This window comes from Lineus longissimus, chromosome 16, assembly GCF_910592395.1.
Source record: "Lineus longissimus chromosome 16, tnLinLong1.2, whole genome shotgun sequence".
Classification (NCBI taxonomy): domain Eukaryota; kingdom Metazoa; phylum Nemertea; class Pilidiophora; order Heteronemertea; family Lineidae; genus Lineus; species Lineus longissimus.
In genome coordinates this window covers 3,141,485-3,162,573 of record NC_088323.1, presented here as the reverse complement: position 1 = coordinate 3,162,573, position 21,089 = coordinate 3,141,485, and the positions used below count along the sequence as shown (strand labels likewise).

Here is a 21,089-nt window from a genome sequence, read left to right as displayed (position 1 = left end):
ACAGACGCTTTTGTGATCCGCGGATAGGTTGTCAATTTCAAATGATAGATTTGATTTCTACACAAAAGCACCGGGAGACAGTTGGATTGAACAGACTAGACACCGGATTCGGAAAAGCTTTCTCGGATCGATCAAACGAAACCATGATGGTCTGGTTTGTCAACGAAGTGCAGCCACCAGGTGGCCCTCACCAACACTTTTGTTTTCATAAAATAGTATATTGGTATATTTTGAACCGCCACATCAAATATATTTCGAATCTCCAAATCTGCACTTGATAGCTAAAAATACACACGCGTCTAATTGATAGGTCTGGATGATCCAACCTATGAATATTCAACGGTGGTCTCGTCGTATAAATCACACCGTGGACGAGAGCTACCATTACTTTTCCTGAGTATTACGATAGTGAGTTGTATATCAACAGATCTAGATGAGTCCCCGTGGGATGTTTTTCGCCAACAAAATCTAGAGCGTTGATTACGGTGTCGTTTGGGACAGATCAACGAGATAGATAGTGTCGGCAATTATGCTGTAATATACGTCGTTTATTGCACAGCGTCGTTCATAGTAATTGCCGCTTAAACTTGGCTTGATAAAACTATGTAATTTCATCTAAGTACATCACCTCACATTTGGTTCAGTATAATTCAATCCGAGTTCGCCAGATGGGCGAATGGAGGATTCAGCAGCCAAGTAGTCTCAGCTGACAGAACCCTAGAGAGACCCCCCAAACTGTTTCATTGCAAACCTGCAGATTATCACAGAACTTTGTGCAATTCAAGTAATAAGACGGCACTGAATGCGAAAACAATTAGAATCACAGCTAAGACGTGAGAGTTACGCATGTCGTCAGTTCCTAATAGCAACAAGAAGAAGCCATTTTGTCTCGCGAAAGGCTTGTTGATAAAGGCCATCATCTGCTCCACGGGGGCGAGAATCTATAAATAGACCTTCTTTCGTATCCCCCAGCTTCCGTAATGAGTTCATCTGGTTGCTTTTGTCTCCTGGCTACAATGATCTAGCTCATCTGCGTCATTTATCTAACATTGCCCGAGAAAATGCGAGTGATCTTTAGAATGGCCTTGTTAACTCATAAGGTCTTTGACACATCTTCAAATGAGATTTAACAGCAAGGGTTGCCTTGGTTGTTATGCTGAAATTGATTTCCTTCTTTATAATTTGACTTGAGGGAAGTTATTCTTGTACTTGGGAGTTCATCGAACAGAGAACAAGAGCACAGTCTGACATAAATAACAATAATGATGCCCGCTTTTATATGGCGCTTATTCTGACCAGGTTCTATCACGAAGAGCTCACAATCACTGTCAAACATGAAGCTCACGCTGTCGCACAATTCATTTCCAAAGGGTGGGCTACATATGATTCACGATGTCACTTTTCATTGTTTTGTCACTTCATATCATGTCAAGTTAAAAAACATGCTCGTGACAAGTTCCACGTGACACGTGTTAATGACAATGTGAATCCTATCAAACTTTGCAATGTTCTCTAAAAACCGACTGCATAGTGCTTTGCGAAACAGTCTGGCACATGGTGCGTGTTTATGGCACGAATCATTTGTCTTCATATCATTTCGCTGCTATCGTCTGCAAGGCAGCCAGTGGCATCCTATTTCTCGTATTGTCATGGTTGTTTAGGTTAATGACTTGCGTTGAGATGTGGCATATTATGAAGGATGCTGTTTGTTCCAAAATCACGGTGTGTCTTCTTTACCAATCAACATGACACGAACTTTGTGTGGAACAAATGTTTTTGACACCTTAAGGACGGGAGATGATTAACATCCCCAGTGGCACACAAAGAGAAGCCATCAAAACCACTGCTTCAAGAGCTGTTCGCAGGTGACTTTACTATTCGTAATCAAAGAATACAACCCGTTTTCCTTCAAGGCCGTATGGAGAATTCTACATATAGAACTCTAAAAGCAGCCTTCAAAGAATAAAGTCATGCCGTAGCAAAACATGGCATGTGACGTATGGCAGTTTGCAATTCTTCGTCCAAATACACCAGCTATTTTCCTAAAGTGCATTTCCACACACAACTCATTATATCCAATGCCGAACCACTAATGACAAATCAATAGCAGATGCACATTTATCATCATTAAATTCATTTTTATACATGTTATATTAATTACGGGGCACTTTGGCGGTGAAAGTGTCCAAACAACATTAACTCCTTCAAACCAAATGTTAAGAAGTACACAACTTACAGTTTTATCAATTCTTGAAGATGTAGCATGCTGACTATCGTACCTACATATTGCTTATCAACATGATCAAGGAGTGCAAAAATTAGCTGAGGCCTCTACTCCTATTTTAGCCCTAAAAGGTGACCATAGCATACACGTAGTAATCAATCCATGATAGCCGCAAAGCGGGTAACTTTACTACTCTTATATCAAATGCCAAAACCTTAATGGTAAATCAGTATATGAAAATAATGCGTTCATCATAATTGATGAAGGATATGTTTATATTGATTATGGGGCACTTGGGTGGTAAAAGGGCCGTCAACGAACACGGAGGAAATGTCGACGGAAGCAGGGGAATCAATGCTTGTCTTTGTAGAAACGAATTACCACTTGATTTTTCTTTATGGCCTTAATGAGATTTTTATGTTGATGTTTGCAGCCATGAACAGCGGCGAGTTAGAAGGCACATGAGCGGTATAGAGTGATCATTCTCAATCACTTGTCAATTTAATTTCATGAGCAGTTATTATCGAAATATCATTGAAGTTGAGAGTCTAGGTTTTCTTTGGTTTCGTTAGAATTATAACATTGCAGTGAGAACAAACTAGAAAACGTATGGGCATTCCTTGATGTTACTGTACTTCAATTTTGTCGACATCGAACTGACAGAAACCCCACTCCTAATAAGCGGGTAACTGGCACATGTGACGATTAACCTGGAGGGAATAACATTTTAATTAATGTGCAAAAAAGTGATCACCGGCTACTTCAGAAGATTTACCTGTCAAGATTGTGGATCTTGTAATGAAAATTGGTTTGCTTTATGCAAACGCGTCTCAATGTTGAACTGAATTTTTCAAAAAGTATAGAAGGGTGTAGGCTGGTTTCGCTACAGTTGAGGTAGGCTTCAATATGGGTGATGTATATTAACACCGATGTTAACCTTCGCAACATTTTGTGGAACTCATCAACCTTGGGGTGGTTCAATCTTAGGATAGTTGATTGAAAGAATACACACTACCATTGACCTCTGAGAGGTTAACCTGTTTTCGTCTACACACTATCATTGGCAAGGTAAAAAGTTGAAGACGATATGTATACATCCATCCATGATGATGACTTCAGTATCAGGTTGATAATGTTTGAAAACTTAGATAATGCATTATATTGTTGGTGGAAATATAAGAACATAAAAGCACATCATTTTACCTTCGGATATTTCAGCCACATATCAAACATATACCACTTTCACGAGCTACTTATCCGAAGTCGAATCTTAGCCCTGGGTTCAGCTGCATTGAATAAAAGTATGAACAGCTAATGGGAGGTCAACCACACTCCTCATTAGTAATGTCATACACACAAGAAATGAAAACCATCTTGACTCGTTCCTCGCGTATCAGTCTCTGATTCAAGGTCGGGTTGAGATAGCGAGCCACCAGAGAGATAGCTGTCAACATGGTTAATGATCTCACAGTGATTAATTGTGATGATTATGGAATTAACCCTGTTTTGGAGCAAGCAAGCTTACTTTCCGACGTTTTAGAAAACTGTCAATTGGGAATTCTGTATTTCTTTCACCGAATCAAACTCAGCAAAATATCATATTTACGATATCTCGTTGAAGACTGCCATAAATAAACTGTTGCTAGGTAACCAGTAATGGCTTCCGACGATATTTTTGGCTTTGTTGTTTTGCAAAAGTTTTTTTTCTTCGCGAAAGGTCAACTCTTGGGCGAGGACATGAAAATGTTAACATCTTTCCAATAACCGTATCCTGATATCAGGATGATATATTTTTTGGTATCGTTCTTCTATCATGATAGTGTGAGCACAAAAGCGCCGACATGCTATAGTAATTGAAATAAGTGGCCGCTGCTGGAGATCAGAAAAAAATAGACTTTGATTTATATGCTGTAGAGCAGTGTTACACTTAGAAGGCTCTAAATCCTCACCTCACTACGTGTAAATCGAAATCCTTGCATTATTCTGATTTCCCTGAGTGCCCAACTATTCCACCTTCTGCAGGAAATTTAAGACCGATAGCCACTGTCAAACGACCAGTTTCTTGAGAATAAGTTTCTTTCTCATAAATCACTTCTTTCTGCGACGGTATAGCCTATGATAGCTAGTTTTTCAATCTCTTCTGAAACCAGAGATCTAGCACAAGGAATGTCTAAACTCATTTATCAACAGTCCTTGCGGATAGATATCTGTATTTGGAAACCATTCCATTCTGTATCAGAAACGTGACACTCTACCTTTGTAAGACTGTTAATACTAGACTTGTGTCGACTGCCTGTCTTTTTATCATATTTTTTAACAGAAAGTTACTTTCAGTGATTTTTTTTTTTCAATATGCATATAGTATGCAGCAACTTGCATATGACGTTGTTACAATCTAAGAATTCCAAATCATGTGCTGTCATGTTTTCAGGACGCCATGAATATACAAGCCCCGCGGCTCGTATTATCCAGAATCGATTAATTTGCTACAAGTTTATAGTTGATAGCGTGATCTTGTTTTAATATTCGGTTTTAATGATGATTGATTACCTGGTCTGACGATCGCCGGAGATGAAGATCAGTGCCGTTTGCAACATGTTGCAGCTTTAAACTCTCAGTAATAAAGGTTTTTGGGCTTCTGAAAAAGCTTTATAGGCTTTTGGCCAACACAGATATGCACCCGGCAGTAGAGTTTATCGGTAAAATGAAAAACTTAAGGTGTTTTTTGAGAGTTTCAAAAACCTCGAGATTTTTCACCCCTTAAGGTACCTCACAGTATGCTCTAATATCTTCAGTTGTTCTACTGAATACATCCATCACCCCTTAAGGCATCTCTGAGTAGCCAGTTATTCGACCAGAAGGCTGAGAAATTTGAAATTAACACACCAAGGTCAACACAAATCATCCATTTATTAGATTCGATCGACGTCAAAGGGTTCCATGATAACATTTGACACTTACCCTTTCACATATCGAATATGTGTAGCCATATAATATAATTGCATGAACTTAATAATCCTTGTTGCGGAGCGTCAGGTTTGGTTGATATTTTCTTTGATATATCGATTCTTAAACACAAAATGTCATTAGGTTTTCAGTTAAGTTCATTACGATACAAAGTCACTAGAAATCGAATCATTCTAGTTCAGAATGTTCGATCAGAAGTCAAAGAGATTTGTCGGGGCGTATTGAAGAAGGGTGATTTTAGGTATAAGCTGAGATCCACATATCAAACGGAGGATTATGGTAAAACTTTCAGTGTGGACGAGTGTCGCGAACACGGTTAGCAGTTCTAGACTGCGTGCTCTCTGGTGTCTGATATAACACCGGGTCAGTGGTAGACCCTACACTTCTGCCTCTAACACCCAGTCTAAAGCGACCGGTCTACTCTGCACCTCTTCGCCATGTTTCCTTAAGCGTTATAAAGTGGCCGTTGATAACCATCCCATTAGTTGGGTATTTGTAACACTGTCGTTTAGATAGTGATAACGTTGAATCAGCACTTGGTCTCGGAATACTAGGCATCTGTGTCACAAAGCGTTAAAGTTATCACTGTCTATCACATCTATAATGCTCATCTTGTCACCAGCACCCTATCAGCCCATCAATGGTCATTAGGACCATGCTAGGGGACATTTATATAGCAGTACTCCGGATACTTAGACATAAGGTCGGTGTGCCAAGTCACGATTGTGCTCAATTACCGGAATAATCGCCCACATAACGGGCTATGATGGCATATCGGACAAGAATACCGTTAATAACGACTTTGAACGAAGGACACGATGGGATAGCTAGATTTTTCCTGCTTTAATGTTTTATTATAATCATTATCATTTGGATAACAGACGGGCTAGGGCCTAGTATTTCAGATTTTGGCTTGCGGTAGCCAAAGAATATGAATGTGGCACTCTTCGACCATTTGCATTGATCCGCGGGGCGACTTATATCACTAAAATCATTGTTCCACCTGCGGCTTCACAACAGTATTTTATATTCCAAATCTGACATAAGAATATACAACGCGGATGCAACGAAGTCGTAGAGAAGAGCAGAAAACTATCCTACTCCTGTTCCACCATGTCAATTTCTCTTAAATATCATATCTAATGGAACAGCACGAACGGTCAAGGAGAAAGCAATTTATCAAACAATTTGTGGCTCAAAAAATCTCGTTAAAATGATTTAATTATACGTTATTGATAGCTAAAAATAAAAATTGCAATAGAGGCCATGAAAGGTCTAGAGAATTGCATAGCAGTTGATTACGTTTTAGAAAAATCGCAAAGCGTAATTATCGACGCTAAGCATGAAGTGCCAATTTGCAATATGGTGTGGTGGAGAGACGATCAATATTCGGAGCAAGTGGCTGAAAGGAGAAGTCGATGACACACGCTTTATTCTCGTTGATTTTTCTGTCATCTTCAAAAATACTCTAGTTCGCCGATCTGTGATTATTCAAGATTTCAAATTATATCAGAGATCAGCAGGGTCTTAGCAAAGGTTCTGTTCAAATTGTTCTGTATATTTTGTTATTCATTGTTCAAACATCGACAAACGTTGGTCCTTAAGCACGTTAATATGGTTCTACTATTGCTGAATATGTTTGGTGTTCGCATCATGTAAAGGCAGATAAAATCGGCTTTATAGTCTTGATATCCTATAATAGTCTTTGAAATATTGTACAATGTAACTCTAATTCAACGTAGGCGTAGACAGTGTCCTGTTTACAAAGGAACCGTTGCCCGATAAGAATTTAATTTTTACACAAGAAAGGATGTGTTTCGCATAACAAAAGATAACATTTCGATCCTCCGTTTTTCCGATACAAGCTGATTTTTTTCCGTTGGTCTCTGGATCAGTGGTAAAAGATTGGCTTCAACTATTTTCCTCAAAGAAAATTTCAGCAAGAGAATACGCACTTTTAAAAAATATTGTCATAACTATCTTACGGTCATATTCTGCCTCACTGATGCAGTTCATTCAATTAAATAACTTAATTTCCGATCAAATAGGAAGCCAGTGAGAAAATTACTGTCTCCATGGTGGTAGTCTCTTTTTAATCATCTTTACAAATCTTCAGGTTATCTCTCTGACAACCAAATGTCTTGAGGGCTATTGGAATTATTCTGGAGCTGATGCTGTACACATGTTCCTGTTGCTAAACGACCGATACGGATTACTCGGAAAAAATTGATTGTGCTCCAAACCCGGCACGAGAATAAATACGCCATATTTGAAAATCCAAGATAGGCGTGGGATTTATCAAGTCACCCCAAGTGGGTGTGAGCAGTGAGGGAGGGATTAATTCAATGAAACCCCGGATACGTAAAATGGCGTCAGAATCGTCCACGTAACGACAACAACAACGCATAACATCATTCTCAAATTAGTAATCGGCGTCGACATCCCAGTGACCCTGCTTAATCAGCTGAGATGAGAATTTGAATTTTTCTTCATGACACTGGCAAGACCAGAGTGAGGGAGATTCACAATGAAACAAAAGTACAATGACATCATCCTGACGAGACAGGTCTGTACGTACCAGGAAGGAACCCAACAATCAACGACGTGTCTAAAATAACATCTAGGAACTACACATCAATATTTGTTCGCCTATTTTTATACGAATCATAAAATTGCCTTAACGTTTGTTCCGGGAAGAAAGATTGCAATGCAACCTAACAGGCATTAGCAAGCAACTAAGATAAACGGGATTCTTAAAATGTTGGTGATGTTGGCAAGACTATTATGTCGACGGCTATGATGATGATGGTGACGGTGGTGATAATGGAGACGATGATCACGACAACGAGAACGACACAAAGGAAGACGATGATGATTATGATCATGATGAACTGCTCTAAGTTGAGGGCAGCTTATTTCATGAAAATTGTGACATGATTTAGTTCAGTTTGTGTTGAGTTCTTAATATCCGGTTTCAACGTATTGCGACAGGGGATAAAATATTACTGCAATCAACCAACAGCAACAAGGTCTATGACCCTTGTGTTAATTCCTCTGATGGAGTGGTGAATAAACATTCGCGTCGGGCTCCGTGTTGGAAACATTGCCCACTACTCGCCGCTATACTTCTTTGAATTATTCACCGTTCACTCGTCACGAGAATGTTCGTAGTTGACATTTGACTTGAAAAAATAACATGGCATGACATGTGCGTGAAAGGTGACATCGTGAATCGTATGTAGCCAGCTCTTTAAAAGTGACTTGTTTGTTATTCATGTCACGAATGACAAGCGAAAACTGACACGTTACATGTATAACCGTGAACTCTATATAAGCCCAGTGTAATGTTTTAGCAGTTTCCCATATTAAGTCTTTGATGTTACAGTAGAACAATGGGAATGTAGGCCTAAGTACGAGCGGGCTTTGTTTAAAGACAATAGACAGTGTATTTTGCAGGCAGTAACTCTTTTTACTTGGAGGTAAGAGGCAAAATAACGTAATGTACGATCTTAGAATATTTCATCATCCTGTCTTTCTCCTCAGGAGTCTGATATGTCTTTATTACCGGTTCTGCCCCACGTGGCAATTCCTTAAGAATCGCAACAGATTTTCGCCAACCCGTTGACATCACAAGACGACTAATTGATCATATACCTTCACTAATGCACACACCCTCGAACATGAATATAGAATATAAGGCTAATTATTCTACCAATAGTGTCTGAAACATGAACGCCGACGTTGGGAGTCTCTACTTATTAACTTCGTTTTAATGATGGGGAACTCGAGATAAACACAGTCGGGGACTTTGATGAAGGCGGGACAATTTGTAGACTTGTAGAAAAGCTGAAATCTCGTATATTTTTTCAAGCTACAGTTATTTTGAAATCTGCTTTTTCTTCAGTCTTTGTAAAAAAAATCAGAACTAGAACGCTTTGTATATTTTCTTATTTTAATCAGTAACAGAAAACTCTCGTGGGAATGCCTAACTATTAAGTGGCAGAATATTCTCAATTATAGTAACGTAATTGGCCCTTTCTCTCGCAGTTAACAGAATTCGGGCGTATCCCAATAACGGGCAAATCCTGATGATATCGACTCCCAAGAAGCCGCTTTCATGGAGTCGATAGGCCTACCAGAAAGGGCAAAAATGAAATAGATTCGTTTAGTAACAAAGGCAATGTCGTTAAACAACCGAATCTGAGATGCATCATTTCACTTGACTAAGGCAATTTTCTTCAAGGCAGGGTTTATTAAAGAAATTTGCTCATTCTATTCAACAATCGTCCAACGTGTCTGAAAGCAGGGCAAACTTGGGTTGAGAGAAAAATATGGAGATTTTCGTCAATCAGGCTACTGAAAGGATTCGGAAGACTGGTCCTCTAACCGCTGTATACGATAAGATTTAGCCGTGGCGTGAGAGGGATACCATACTTTTCCCCCGTGAGCGTTTGGACCAGTCTAGCGTGTCACTCGATTGATTTACGTCGGTAAAATCCCCGTGCGGGTTTGATATTCGTCACTGATTATGAATGAATATTTGATAGATATTTGTCTTGACCACTGTACTGTCGAATCCAATAGACCTGAGAAATAGCACTGGCCCGAGAAAAGAGACTGGACTAACCTGGCGTGAATTCATAATAATTCGGACAACTCCAGCTTACCCCCCATGGAATCACGTCTATTTGGTTTGATTAAAAACCTTGTTTTGCTTATAGAATAGGCAATTAGATTGATATACCCCCCCCCCCCCCCCCCAATGCTTTACAATATCGCAGTCCTGTGGACCAACCAACCTCGAGAATAAACCTCGTCCGCATGACTGCGTATTTCAGTAACTAAAATAAATCATCGCTGCCTGACCTTTCCACAAAATCCTGTTTTACCGTCAAGACTCCGTTGTCTGCCTGGACCAAATTTCCGCTTCTTAATTGAAGATAGCTATCGTTATTATTATATCAATCGATCTGCCACGGGTTGGACAACAACATAGTCAAGGTGACTATTATCAGTTATTTTATAAATCAACGCTGATATTCAAGCCCAGGGGGGGGGGGGGGGGGGGGGGTTCGGGGACAGTCAAGTTGAACACGCTGGTGGAAAGACTGGCCCATGTCCCCAGGTTTGGTCCTCACATCAGGATATACAGGATGTGCTTTAAACCTGTACACCTCCGCGCACTTAAGAACTTCACAATGTAAAAGCCTTGTCAAGCTTTGTATGGTAGAATAATAAGACCGCAAAATCTTTCACCTGATTTTGAACCGATCCGTGAGATCGTATTTCTTAACTAAAGGACAATAGTTTGGTCCATGGCCCCCTCATATCTGGCGTGTCTAGCTCAGTACGTACGATAACCCAGCATCCGTCATTCGCCCACGTCGACGCAATGCATCAAAGCGATGGATGCTGTTTCTTCTTTAAAGTCTGACCTTTTGTCTATGCATTCAATAGTTTACTCCATACTCTGTATAATTCTATCAGGTTTCAAAGGGCTATATCTAGAACCGTTACGGCAAATTGTGGTAAACGCCTTCTGCCTGGAAGCTATTGATCTTCACCAAGGATATCAGTTCAACAACAATACTGCTGGATCAGTTTGTTTATTCATTGTCCATAGCTTTTAGATTGCAAAATGCTATAATGCTGATAATACTTTTCGGATGCTGTCGTTGGTGACTTCTAACCCAAGTTGACGATCCTACAATGCCCCTCTCCACCAAGCAATTGACTGGTACTATTCTGGAGCAGAGTTGGACTGTAATCCCTTGGAAAACACTCCGGGCTTAGAGCGAGCAGCCAACAGGCTTAACGTAAAGTGGTTTCATTTTACCCCGGTCAATCATTCGGACAAATAAGTCTGAGTGAAACAGCTCAGCATCTGAGGCAATATTTGAAAGGTGATGGAATATTCATGTATTGCAAAATTTATCCCAAAATTTGTCAATCAAATCGAAATTGAACCATTCACGCAAATGTTCACGACTTAACTTCATGTTTCACTTGTCACGCGTGCGGGTGAAATGTGACATCGTAAATCGTCTGTAGCCGGCTGCTTGGATCTTCATGTCACGCAAACTCAGTGAACAGTGAGTGACATTACCTGTGATATACTCGTGACCTCACATCGTATGTACAAAATGTATAAGGACTTTCATTGGTAATGTATGTATATGTAATCACAATGCCTTTAAAAGGCATAGTGATTACTTAGCAACGACGTTACAGGAACCTCGTGAATAAAATGAAATGAAAAAATATGCTGGACTCGAAAGGCCTTACGTACTTCTGGTCAACATAGATCAAGGGAGGAAGCTCCCTCGACACCAATTATCAACACAAAGCCTCTAAATCTGGCATCGTTTATCTCTTAATGCATTGTTAATGATGTGCATTTCTAATGGTTCTGATTAAAGAGGCGATATGTGCCCACAAGTTCGAAGGATAGAAGTGTGGGTAAGATCCTAGACATATACGAACGTCAAGTGACTGAGAGTGTCATCAATGTCATTGGTTCCAAGATATCCGAAATCGTGAAGGTGACATCGTCGCGATTTTGAAGGGTGGGATATGTGGCGTGCTGGACTTTTAAGGTCTGATGACGTCAGTTACAGTGTACAGTGCCAATCGTGTGCATCGGACATGTAGAGGATCCACCTTTGTTAGCTGTGATCCTTCTTTGTAGGTACGGCACAAGACAATTTACTATACATGTATACATATACTAGTAATCCTGATTAGTCAGTACATTCCCTGCCTCGCGTGACCAATCTTATCTATCAAACGCCTATTCTTAACCGATAATCTCAAAATAATCGACATTATATTGAATACTGATTGATTCATCGATTATTTGGCCTGGAAACCAATACACTATTGAGGAAATAACATAAAATTGATCTGAGGCGAAGGTGACTCCTACTCTTCAATAATAAGCGTGCTCCAAGCAGTGATGAGGTTGCATTGTGGAAGACAGCGAAACAGCTGAGGTTGTCGGTAGGACTTATTGGCGTAATTAGTAGTTTGATGACGGCAATGGGGACCCCAGCTGCGGGTAAATCGAAAGGCGTTGTCGGAGGGAGTGTTACTTCGTAAGGTAACCATTTTCAGCGACGTGTCTCACAGCAAGAAGTTCATAAAGAAAAGACTGCGACACTCTCTGCTGTCTGGTATCCGCCATGTGCACTCTCTTCATCTAATAGTTTTAAATCGATATAATTGATAGAGTACTAAGTGCAGTTTCTATGTCACTGTACTGAAAACAATCTCCTGGTGGATAGTGGTGAGGTTAGGAGAGGACTAGAGCCAACATGCTACACGGTTAAAATGTTGTCAATTTTACTTGTCCGCAATCAGTAGGTTCACACCAGTAATGGGACCACTAGCTGATCCCGCTGTTACCATAAAGTACATAGGGGGCCTTCCGTATTGACTTGATGCCAATCAAACTGATCAAGAAGCTATTTCCGACCTCATTATGAACGGCAGGCCAGACAGAATTGATAGCATCATCAATAGAAAACGAAGAAAAAAATTATTCATGAAACGATATGAGGCATGCGACGTCAATATTACATTCCCTCGCGATGTGGAATTATCATCAACAGAGTATTTCAATAATAGCCCACTGAGAACTACCACGATCAGGAATTGATGATAAGCAATGAAACCGACATTGTGAAATAAAAAGGTGAAGCAATTAACAAGACGTAGAGTTGGGCCTATAAAGTAACTGTTTGCTTTTCCATATATGTTCCCCTTCCGCATTAACTTCAACATCGACTAATGCAGTCATCACAGCGGCTGAGTAGTGGTGGTGTGGGCGGAGGCTTATTTGTGTGTCAGAATCACATTCTAAGCGGTTTAAACCAAATGAATTAAATGTCAAAGGCATTGATTGATAAATTATTAATTCCAGATAGTGGTGGTTTTTTTTACCAATATTTCAAAATGTGTTCTCGATATTGTTGCTCAGGGCCTTTTGGCAGTTCTTCAATGTGCTATGGATTTTGGCCAACTTGTGTTTTCGAATCTGACTTTTTTGTCTCATTTTGTTTGGGGAAAGCTTAAAACACAACATTTGACACCTAGTTTATGTCTATGTCTCCCTATTGACATGATTGAAAAGACACTTTTTAACCCAGATGTCCATGGTAAAATAAAAACACTGAAAATTACAACCAAGTAGTGAAGTACGTTACATTAGCTTTATCGCAAAATCCAGTCATACTTCAATTTAAACTGCGCGAGAAGTTTTATTTCTGTGCGTGGATAAATGCCCGGGGGATTTGCATGTCATCTCATAGCATGAAAACAAATTGGCGTTCTCTGATTTTAATCGACAAAGTTAAAACTGGAAATGCACATTATATTTCAAAATGGTATAAAAATTACTGGTTTTATATACCTCTCCCATGAATTGCGCTTCTGGCGAAGTGATTATGTATCGTTAAAAAAAGGAACAACTCGAAGGATCTCACATGCCTGTTAGTCAGCCGATAGGCACCAAGGTCTCTGGTCGCGTTTGCCACGTTATCTCATTCCCTCCTAAACCTGCAGATTAGGTCGTGAATTTTTTAACTCTTGATGGGTAAAAATGGCCGGGGGGAAGGCAGTTGCAAAGGTTGAGAAACCTGCTGGAAGCCCCCATCCAGGGCGTATCTCTCGACTACTTATGATGACTGAAAATACATCTTCATGCAATTGAAGTAAGTTTGATACACCATCTAGCCATTTCTCCCGATAGTGATTTTGAAATAAAAATCCATTTCTGTTAAACTGTTTGATTGCCGGTGGCTGTTAATCGTATTCTATTGCAATAAAATCATCATTCTTAGATTGCAATCGACCGTTAATACAGGTCATGCAATCCATATTTCAGGTAACAGCAGAACCAGTAGTTTAATGGTTCTCCGATAAATTTTGCTCGAGGCAGTGCATAATGTTTCGATCGTCAATTATTCATAAGTACTGTAAACTCTTAAAATATCATCTCGTCTTTATTTTTGCAATTCTGGAAAGTTTTTTAATACGTTTTTATAAGTCCACGATTTTCGTGAAAAGTAAAACCGTTTGCAAACAGGATGTTTCACAAAAAAGCTTTTTCGGTGATGTCACTCTGTAGTTTTTTTTTTCTTCGACGCATACAAAGTGCCCTAACTATATAGTTATCTCTGTAAAATATCTTCAAAGTAACGCTACGACTTACGAAGTGTTTTCTTTTCAGACCTGTCAAGTGCAGTGCAACTTTTAAACTAGACGAAACGCGCATGTAAACATCATAAGCCTTTTACTATGATAGCTTTCTGAGTCTCAAACCTATTATCTGCTCAAGTGACACACAAAACATCAAAGCACACCTGGTCTCAACTCTATTGATTGTTAAATTAAATCCGGATTCCATAATAAAACCTCGCTTTAGGCGATTATTAAAGCAATAAAACTTGACTTTCTATACATATTTGGTGACACAGACATGGAGATGTGACTTCCTCTAAACACTATGCTTGTAATAAGAGCCAGTAGATATTGAAATTGTCAAACGGGTGAGACAAAAAAAGCATAAGTACCTCTCATTTATAAATACCCAGAAAGTGGAGGTAAAGTAAGCAAGGAGCATACTTATTCAAACTGTTTTATTTTCACTAAATGATGCAATTGTTTCTTGTCAAGACTTCTTCAAACTAGTTAACAATTCTTCTTATGGCAAAACACGTAAGAGTTTTTTTGCTGGGATTGCAAAAAAGTAACATCAGTTTGTTCTAGGAGACAATTTGAAGATTTTCCAAGATTGATTGCAACCTAATGTGCAGTATGGTAGTTATTATTAACTATTATTGATTGCAGGCTTTCGGGTAATCTATGCTATTTGCAAATTAGTCTTATATTGATGATATCAACATGAAATTAATTGTTTATCGTAAAATGCCTTCATTTATCATCGACAACTCAAGAATACACCGATTTAATAGCAATTTCAATGCGGTGCCCAAACCTATTTTGCAACTACTGATGTCAAATACTCGGTCCATTTATTTTGCTCAACTGTAACTCTTGTATAAATAACACTGTGTTTGTTGGGAGCACTCACGCTATTTTTGCATTATGGTTAGTGATGTCCACCCCTTATCGGACATGATCATTGTTTATTGGTAGCTAGCATTGTATAACTGCTGCAACAGAATCAACATCTCGTATTAGCCTTTTGTATCATCTTCGTCGATATAGTCATTTGGCTATTCTCCACTATTTCAATTACGCCCATTAATTGGTAGTAAGTCAATGGACCATAGAAAACGCTAACCTCATGTTGCAATGTTATTCATTTGCCCTTTTATTAACTGTGATAACTTCATAATCATGATCAGTGCATGTAATTAACCAGTATCAGCGCTTAAAACTATATGTACTGCGGCAACCATAGCAACAACAACAACAAATTATCACCATGAATTTGACGAGTGATTTGAATACGCCATCCTTCCTTTTCCTCTGAGAGAATCATATCTGTACAAGTCATGTAGTTCCATAACATTACCAGCACATGGAATTACTATGCTATGTATATCTTCGTGCCTTGGAGGATATGACTAAAACAGCCGTTGCAAATCCCATATGGACCATTATCAACAATAGTCTTAGTCGTAAAGCTGCAAGCAGCGGGATGTCCATTTGTTGCGAACAAGTTTAGACAATAAGATATCGGCACGTTGCGTTTAATGTCTTCCTGTATACAGGGCGGACATGAGCTCTGTAGCAGTACATGTAGAATAAGAAAAAAAATGTCGTGTTCAAAATTAAGGAAAATAGATATAGAATAAATTTACTTGTTCAAAACGGTTGATATTCTCCTGAGGTGATAACCTATCAATATATTGATGAATGACCGTCACTCGAGAACGATATCAATCAAATGTGTCAAGTTCACCTCGATCGCACTGAGATACCAACGGTCCACAGAAGCTTACCGCATCAATTACGATGCAGCCATCGATCAGACGAGATATCGTTCTGTTCCCCTTCCCTAATTGCCAATACATCATACTAAACTGTCTAAAGTGACAAGTTTGTATCTTTCCAGCATCTGACAGCATCATATGATACTGGTGATGATGATTGGATGCAAGGGATGTCAATATCTTGTCGCGTTACATCGGCTGCACGAATCTTTAAGCTATTTGAGATTTGTCCGCATTTACGCCAGGCGTCTTGCCACCACCTATGATAAGAGGGTCTGACATGGCAATCAGTAGTAGCGGTAGTGAACGTTGTAACCCACTTTTTTTATGGATTGCGCGAATAATATGGATTCGTGAAAAAAGAAATCGTGAAAATATATTGTTGATTTGAAGACACAACCAGGAGATCTTGTAGTCTAAAAAAGCGCATCGTAAACATGTCAATAGAAATTAAAACTCCTCAAAATACACAAAATCATTACAAATATGTTAAAATGATTTCACAGTACATGTGCATCAATTAGTTTATTCTACATACCAGTACATGTACTAATGTCTTCAGCGCGCACACACTGGAACGGGTCGTATCAATGAACCCTCATTGTCTTTTCCATTATTTTGCCCCTTTAGTTGCTCAGAAATGTAAGGTGGTTGCAAGTTATTTATAATGGAAAAATGGAAATACACCAAAGTCTTACTTATCTGTGTATCACTAACAATTTAATCACATTTGGAAATCTTAAGTTTAGCGTATGTTTGGAAATAGGGGGGTTAATTGGAAGGGGCAACAACACCAGTCTAGTACTCAATGTTCTTCACAGCCTTTTCGGTTACAAGAGACGAAGAAAACTGATTTGTTCCAGCTGGTTATGCTTTAGCTTATTCTGAGAATTATTTCACGCCTGGTGATTGGTTCGGACCCAGATAGTGTACTGATTGAGGACACGGCCACATTCCTGGAGGTCAGAAGCCGCCACATGCTTAATTGCCAATATATCATCCTGACATGCCGTTAATATGCCATTGTCAATAATCTCAGATGTGATGACCAGACGCAGGCAAAAGCCACGGATGTATCTATTTATAGTATGCGGTTACGGTTAGGGTCCATGAGTAGCATGACCAAATCGTAGTCGAGGAATGGTGAATTGCCCTGACGGCGAATCCTTGAGGTCCGTGAGCAACATGACAAAGCAGAAACATGCGCCCAAATAATCCCATCCGCAAATCAGACCAATTGCTGGACAGCTGTTATTTGTAAAATCACGTATAGCTGGAAATACGCGTACATATGATGTGTTGATGTGTGACATTGTTTAAGTGAAGGAATGGTTATTTGATTGCAAGGATATTTGTGTAGTTAACTGGAAACGACGGTACCTTAATAACCCTTGATAAATAGAGGAAACAAGCTAAGATTTCTCTTTTAATCGTTCATACATATTTCACGTCTGGTATGTTATGTACTGAAATGACAATTTCGATCTCAATCTCTCTCCCTCTCTCTCTCTCTGAAATTGTCAAAGTAGCACCTGAAGCAGCGTACAAAATAACAAATTGCAAATGCACTCATCGCAAATGCACTCCCCAACTAACGGTTTAGAGGAAAAATATAGTAGTATTCATCATTATTACACCAGGAAATAGTTCCATAACTTTCTCCGATGTCTTATTTCTTATACATTCATTAGCCAAGGTTCTAACTAATCGAGTATTGATAAAAGAGGAAATGAGAGGTACTACATAACTGGCAGACAGGGAAAAAATATGAAGTAATCAACTAGAATCTCGGCTCATGAATTTTGAGTATCGGAAGCAGAATTTGTTAATGACCTGTGGGAGGGGAAGCGGGTTGTAATGTTTTTTTGAATAGGCGGAAAAGTCCTTTTTTATTGACTATGATTCTGCAAGAAATGGCCTTTAATTGTTTGCGTTTTTTAACTGTCTCACTTAAAGGAGAAGCTAGGAAATCTTGTAGCGAGGAACTTTCCGGACGATTATTCAGGTAATTTTTGAACTAAATCATCTGCACAAGTTCATCAGATGAAAGTTCAGACACTTTGAAGTTGACACTTTGAACCTGAACTTACTCTGAACTCTTCCTGCTTGCCGAATCACTTAGACAAATAGTTCACCAACTGATAAGATGATCAGTAGATTGGCCATTGAGGGCGTTAGACGTGACATTGTCCAGCATTCAACAACAACAATTTGGAACGACATTTGGATAACTTGATATTGCTATCCCTTCAAGAAGTCTCTTAAAAGCTGAAAGTCGTTCCAAAGGTTCAGATTGAAATTGACATTCTGATTGTGAACTAACTGTGAACTCGTTATGCAATGGGATATCACTTAGACCAGCACTCCAGCAACTGAGCTAATATTGATAATCCATTACTACCTACTTCAACTGATTTTGAGCCGCACGAAAAGACAGCTACACGACGCCAGTCAAATCCAGAAGAATTTGCAGGCAGAATTATCCATTTTAAGGATGAAGTCTCAAAAATATTTTTATATTGAGTTGGTGGGGTTGGTGGGCATGCTGTGCCATTTCCTATCATTTATAAATTGATTAACAGCAGCATGGATAGATTACGAAGGATTTGCTAGAACCCTTTTAGATCTTTATCTGTTTCCAGTTCATATGTGCAGGTTCATTAGTTGTATGATTCTTGTAAGGTTCTTGGTTAAGATCTCAACTAAGAATCATACGAATGTACACTAAATTAAACTGAAAATGGTCTCAACTATGAATCTTATAAGATCTTACCTAGATTTTCGACCCGGGAAAGAAGCTCCATAGGTTAAATGAAAACCTTTTAGTTTTATTTGTTCTCTCATTTAGAGCACTTCAGGTGATGTTATGGAGCTAGACAGACACGGAAGAACCTGGCAAATGTAATGAATAACACTGACACGCGATGGCAGACAAATATCAGAAGGATGGCTTTGAACATATTTCTTTCAAGTTTTAAGAAAATTCATTTTCGATTTGCCAGCACTCTCATTCGGATCACTCTTGGATGAGTTGGGTACGTGGGATGGACACCGTACATCTGGTTGACATGAGACAGCACACAAAACGGAAGGATTGAAAGCCACTGATGACTACAATTCATTAGATCCCAGATGTACCTGGCTAATAACCATGCCGCCGACAGCTAAACAACGACATAAGGTTCGTGTCAGATCTTTGGTGATTTAGTATGAAAACATGATCATATAAGAAGAACAGATGAGGATTTTTTACAGTAAGCCCCATGCTCGATATTCTGGCGCCATTATTTGATCGAGAAGCAACTGAATCGAGAAAGATTGGTCGTGCCCACACCGCTGCAGGAATAAGAACAAAAACAAGACCAGATATTAGTTTTCGAACCAAGACTATGCCTCGAGCAGCGTCTTTTCTTCTCTTGGCCTGCTTGTAGAATCGCGATCAACATTATTCGATTGGCCACGATCTCCCTCAGAGATATCTTTCACTAATATGATAAAGATAGGTCTGGAACTATTAGTGAAGTGAGATTGTTACCTATAGGGTATCCTCTACATTGTTATAAGGAACACTAAGTGAAGTGGGAAAGTTATCTTAGGGTTCCATCTGCATAGCTTTCAGGAACAATTAGTGAAAGTGAAAGTTATCCTTAGGGTTCTTCCACTGCTTTTGTGCACATCTGCAGTTTAGACTAAAAATAATATTTCTAGGCGAAATTTGCTGTATCCAAATCTTACTATCATTGTAAAAAATAGTCGAGACTGAATTACTAACCCACGTTTGTCGATATGGCCACCCGACCCGATATTACACCCTGCGGACAATAAATTGAATTCCATAACGCTTGACTACGGCCTACAGTGTTCTGCAAACCATAAATTGCATCACAAAATTTTTAGAAAACCAACAATAATTCTCAAGACATGGTATCGCTCGGCAATGCTCGCTCGACTGGACGATTGGAAATAACCTGTCCGTATAATAAATGGTGAAAAGGTTATTGGAAGTGGCGAGCATGAGAGGATCTGCCAAGGAACCCGCGTTACCGGAAAATTTAAACAGTGCATTTAGATTGATTTAGGCAGAAAGGCAGGACCTGCAACCTAGTGTAAGCGAAAATAACATTTACTGTGATCAGTTAATCTCGTTTGAACTGCACATCAATTTTTGAGCCTGTGTTGGCCAAATTACAAATGGTGCTACATGTGCTTAAAATTCACTAAGACACTTGGACTCTGTAGCCATGCACCATTAATCATTCATTTATTAATCGGGTAGAACATGTTCCCTGTTAGACTAAAATTACTTGCGCACCGGTTTTAACGGGTTAACTTAAAACCAACAAAATCTCATAAATAACTGAAGCTACAGCCTGGTGATTTTGTGTAAACACACCACGGTACCTTTCCACTGACTTACCTCTAGCGAGATGTATTATAGCCTTCGATGAGTTAAATACTTAGGAAAGCTTTGCGTTGGGTGATAGAGTATTGACTTGTTTTTACTTTATTTACCGATACATCCACAACAAATGTAATAATGATGATGAACTCGCATATCTCGTCGTTTTAAAAGGCTGAAACAACTGATACTACATCGTACGTCTAATATACTATATATTATTATGTGTTTGAATACATTATGATCAAAAAAACATATTATGGGACTAAGACCAAAAGATTCCTGCAACCTATATTTTTGTGTGTGGGCTAACACGCAGTTAATTTTTTCGTTTGTAACGTTTTGTATCAAGAACGAACAAGTCATACTCAAAGGGCAGATACGTTGATGGTCCTTAAGCGGACTCAGGCATCAAGGGTTGGGCAATAAAGTACCAAGATGCCTGGCTAGTCATGCACTTGAACCGACAAGGCCGCATGGCCATTCAATCAAGAAATATGGGCGATAAATATCGGAGTTAATCCACCAATATCAATCA

At 39.2% G+C, this 21,089-nt stretch overlaps 1 protein-coding gene across 5 annotated transcripts in view; it reads right to left on the bottom strand.

The window, feature by feature from the left end:
* Positions 1 to 21,089, bottom strand: part of LOC135500681 (corticotropin-releasing factor receptor 2-like) — a 64,880-nt gene that overhangs the window by 36,097 nt on the left and 7,694 nt on the right. The gene's annotated exons all lie outside the window — the stretch shown is intronic.